A 5,638-nucleotide genomic window follows, 5' to 3' on the forward strand; every position below is an offset into this window, starting at 1 on the left:
TATGGCTTTTTTTTTTTTACTTTCAGGTAATGAACACTGCAAAACTACAAGCAAGGGAAAAATTATGAAATGCTCAATAAATGTAAAAAAAAAAAGATACTCCGAATTTCACTTACGGCGCTTTGATTAATTAGTAAAAAAAAGCTGCCCGTTTTCGCGATGATGAAATTTGTTTCAAAGCTTTAAAAAGTTGAGTTGTGGTCAGCACGGCCCACTAGGATGTTAGTAGGCAACTAGATTACTAGTTTTTACTGAGGTAGAATGGATAGCAATTAATTTGTTATCCATTTTTTTTTTTAGATTCTGTATTTAATTATAGTCTAATTGTGATAACTGTACTTAATGTTTTACAAGAAAAATTCCAGCTAAGACTAATTTATATTTCCTGTTTTCAACTTAACGTTATGCTCGTGAAGCTATGAAAAGACGTTCGTTGTTTTCATAAACTGACAGATATGAAACAAAACAAAACGCTCCCTTTATCTCAAAAATTGGATAATGAAAGACAATAAAATTGTTGTCAGTCAATCTGATATCAGTCCTAAGTATATCTAACAGTATTTAAGAAATACATTTCGGAAATGATGGTATAGTTTGTGCATATTTAATTTTTAAGAATGATCCCGGTCTCTTTCCCTACTGAATAATGGTTAATAACTGTAGCTTTAACTCAGAAAATAGTAAATCATTTGAAAGTAAACTAACACAGAATCACAAGCAAGGTGTGAAAATATACGAAACTAATCACTGTTTATTAATGTTGAATCCTCCTTAGATACGCTACAAAATTAAGTGTGACAAAATGAGGTTATATGTTTACTTTTCGTTAATTATTGTGTGTTTACATTTCTCAAAACATTTGCTGGGCATATTATATATTAACTAATGAAAGAGGTCATTTCGGATATGAACTTTATGATTTGAGGTGCTTCCGATCAATTTTTATTAGCTTCCGGTCAGGTTCTTATCCTGGCGATTTTAGTACAGAAATCTGTTTGTTTCTAAAATGTGTGCAGTGTTCGTGTGTATGTAAGTTATTTTGTCAAAAAGTGATAAAGGTCATTACACGAGTAATGGTTAAATAGTATATAAATGGTTAAGGGTGACCAATGTTATTTGTAATTAAATCATGTGTAGAGACTTTGATGTGTTGATGGGTACGTAGCCTCACTAAATAAATACCTTGGAAACAAGTGACAATTTGCAACCAAGATGAATTTACAAACACAGGACCTTTAATTCTTAGGTAACATCACTTGTACGTGAACTTTATCGTTATTTTGTGGTCCTAGACTCTTAATGTGCAAATAAGGTTTCATCTGTCCGGGCAACATCGTAATTCGTGGTAACATACGAAACTACTCATTCACTTAACTTAGAACGAATAGGATATTTCATAAGCAATATTTCGTTAATTTTCTTTTTGTTCATAATTCAAGGACGAAGGCTTGATTAGAATATTTTAGGTGCTGAGCGTTTATTTGTTGTTGTTTGTTTTTTTTTGGGGGGGTGTTACATTTGTCAACGTCCCTCTACTCCCAACCATATTATAATGTCATATTTTTGTAGTTTTGATCGGCAAGTTAGGCGAATATGAACTTTAGTAAGGTCAAATTTAATAATGTGTTTGTTTCTTATTTTGTCTTTAGAAGTTTGTATACGCTGCCAAAATGGAGGACATTTTTTTATTTATTTAAATGTCTTTTTTCTCCTTTCTTTCACTTTTTGTCTTGGTACATGTCTGGACTTGAATAAAACTTGCTTGAATGTTCCTGATCAAACTTATATTTCAAAATTAATTTTTTATCACTTTTCCCTTCATGTTTTGCAGAACCAGTTTAAGAAATATTTTCTTTTGGCTATTTTGAAGGGAATTTTTCTATCTTTAAATATATGAAAGGGACAAAGTTCACGTTAATATATTGTATAATTTATGTAACTAACTTTTTTCATTTCACAGTGAAATCGAATTGGGACAGAATTTGGTGAAGGATTATATTTAAAAGTTTTAAGATGGTTCTATTTTATACGCTTTTATAAGCTAATTTATGGTACATTGAAGTAAGTGATATGTATGCGTATAGTTGTTGTTATTGAGTTGTCATTTCAAGTAGCAGAAAATAATTTGGGAACTTCCTCTGATCGTGCCAACATTTTTCACTGGACGCTAGAAATTAAGTGAAGAAACTTCTAACACGTGTCTATTTCTCAGTATTAAATCTACGTGTAATTAACTGCAGATTCCATTGACATTTTTTTGGAGAAGTCCGTCACTTCGATGTCCCCAACTTCTAAACTTGGATACCAAAATTTCTTGTATATACAATAATTATTTCACAAGATCAAGCGTCTTCAAATTCTATTATTGACGGCGTGAACACAATAGAGACAAGCAAGTCCGGATTATATGATGTTTTATGCGTACGATAACTTTCGAACTGACATGTCACTCTGGTTATATTAATTCAAGGAAGATAATTTTATTTTTTACCTATGCAGGTCTGGATTGTAGTATTTTATGCATGTACAATAACTATTTAACAAATATAAGTCTATTGTTACATATGTATGTTCGAATTGTACATTTTTTTTAGATGTACTATAGTTATTTAACAAAGATAAACTTATTGTTACACATTTATGTCCGCATTGTACTATTTTCTGCATGTACAATAACTATTTAACAAAGATAAACTTATTGTTACATATGTATGTCCACATTGTACTATTTTCTGCATGTACTATAACTATTTAACAAAGATAAACTTATTGTTACATATTTATGTCCGCATTGTACTATTTTCTACATGTACAATAACTATTTAACAAAGAAAAGCCTATTGTTACATACTTAGGTCCGGATTGTACTATATTTCGTGTGTAATTTTTTTTAAAAACAAATACAAGGTTCCCCGGTGGGACAGCAGTACGTTTACAGACTTACAAGCCGGGTTTCGATTCCCCATTGTGGACATAGCAAATAGCCCAATGAGGTTTTGCTCTTAAACAAACCAACAAATATAAGCTTATTGTTACATATGTAGGTCCAGATTGTACTATTTTTTGTGTTTATAATAATTATTTAATATGTATAAGCTTAGTGATATACATTTTTATTTACGGTAATAACTAAATAACGGTTACCATGCCCAGAATATATTATTTGTTCCGGACTAATTTTTTAACAAAACTAAGTATATCTCTAGTTTTGAGACAAGTATTTGACAAAATAAGCGTGGACTGATTATTTTTCGTTTTTAAGTAACATTAATTAATTATTTTATATATTCTGTATTTTATATGTTAAGCTACATTGTTTTAATTTGAAACAAAGTTACAGCTGTGTTTTAAACCTTTAAAAGGGACTATGATTTTTAAGTGTATTTTATTGTTTTTTTTTTACACATTTGAAATACATATATATACAATACACTTGTAGCATTTATTCTTATTCTTATGCCACCCCCTCAGTGGATCAGCGGTAAGTCTGAAGGCTTATAACGCTAAAACCGGGTTTCGATACCAGTGGTGGGCACAGCACATATAGTCCATGGTGTAACTTTTTGCTTAACAACAAACAGACAATTTATTACTGTTTACCTTTTTTTTTTACTTCCACACGAACGTAATCTGTAAAGGTTTTGTAGAGACGTATTTAAATTAATGTGAATGTCTGTCTTCTTTGCCTCCTGGCAGCTCAGCGGCGAACTTGAGAGCTTATAATGCTAAAAATCGGTGCTCGATCCCTGCGTTGAGCATAGTCCAGATAGCCCAATGTGGTGCTTTGTACTTAAATTAAAACTGCCGTCTTTATCTATTTTATAAAGAAAAGAAGATAGTGTAACCTCTCATACATATACATATATATACGGACTTATAATGCTAAAATCCGGGGTTTAATTCCCCGTGGTGGACATATTTAACAGCCCAATGAGGTTTTGCTCTAAAACAACCAACAAATATAAGCTTATTGTTACATATGTATGTCCGGATTGTACTATTTTTTGTGATTACAATAAGTATTTCATAAGTATAGGCTCATATATACACGCAACTTAATACAGGCTTAATAATTTAAGAATATGTAATATTAGCACATGAGCGAAAATTCCGTAATGATTCTTTTTGTCAGAGTTGCGTGAAAAGTATTTTCAATGACAGCAGGAAGTTAATGTGACGCAAAGGATATTAACCATGAATTACATGAAGAGTATTTGGTACTGGTAATTACAGCAGACGTATAAGATAATTATAGGTGTTATAAATGGCTGAGTAGAAGTCTAGAACAAGATAAATCTTAGTTACAATGATACCGGAGTTAACAGAGATAATAATGGGTAGCTGAGAATACATAAGAAACGTGAGAAGTAGAAGATAGATATAAATAAATGTACTACCATAACCGTTACTACAGTTATTGACAGTGGTGTAGTGTTAAATTTTAAAACTCTCCCAAAATTTGTCAGACGTGTGACGTTTTTTGCAATAAGGGTAAAGATCTCAAAAGCTAACTTCTATTATTGTGAGTCCGTTTTAAATAAAGAAAATGTATTCAACACTAATTATCTGAGACTACTTACATTAGAGTGAAATTGAAAACACGTAAAACACACAACTTTAAAATAAGAAGCAGGGCAAAAAATAAAATAAAAAACAACAACTGTATATCAAATAAAAATTACAAACATTAAATTAAGTTTTAAAATTGCATAACTTATAAATTTACTATCTTTCTAACTGCACTACGGTGTTAACAACCTTGACTTTTATAATGCCTTGCATACTTCATGTCCTGCCAACACGAATAGCTAGAAAAAAGCGACCTTCGTTGTATATTATGTAAATAATGAGCTTTTTCAATATTTGTGCGTTTCAAACACACACAGTATAATTGTAAAATATGCTTTTATTAAATGCTTTAATACCATATTCGTGTGTCTTAATAACCACGTGACGTATGACAAAAATATTTACCATTTTAACAGTCTGAGCCAGAACAGTCGCATTGTGCCTGACGCCAACTCCTGAGGGATAGTAACAGAATGTGTGTTGGGCGGTCTGAGAGAGTTCTACTAGTTGACACGGAGAATCTCAAACAGCTAGAGTATTCTCTAGCACTCTGAGTGTTTGGTTATGAAAGACACTTAATTTTAGGTGTAAACTGAATAATTTTTATATACATAGTTGTAGTTTTTGAAATGTCGGGATTCAGCTCCAATTTCAGGTACCAGGGCTGTGCTCCGGCAGCATTACATCCTTGGTTATTGAAAGAATCTGTAGAAATAACATGACGGGCACTAGAAAAGCTAACAAAAAAGGTTTCATTTTGTGAGACAGTTGTATCAAATTAAGCGCTTTCAACAAATTTATTATGATATTTAGTTTGAATGTTTTATCAACATAGTTTAATCCACATTTAATACCGGTATTTTAAAGAAGGAGTGACCGTACTTAGTTGTCATTATTAATAATACTGCACATGTACACTCAGTTTGTATATATCGGTTTTCAGACTTTCTCTTTTATGGAATATATGTAAATTGATGGTATGATTGGTAGTTTCTGAAGGAATTTATCTGTGTTAGAATTCACAAAAGATATCTAGATATATTTTGGTTATTTTCTTTTCATATTTTAT

This window comes from Limulus polyphemus, unplaced genomic scaffold (genome assembly GCF_000517525.1).
Source record: "Limulus polyphemus unplaced genomic scaffold, Limulus_polyphemus-2.1.2 Scaffold178, whole genome shotgun sequence".
Taxonomy (NCBI): Eukaryota; Metazoa; Arthropoda; class Merostomata; order Xiphosura; family Limulidae; genus Limulus; species Limulus polyphemus.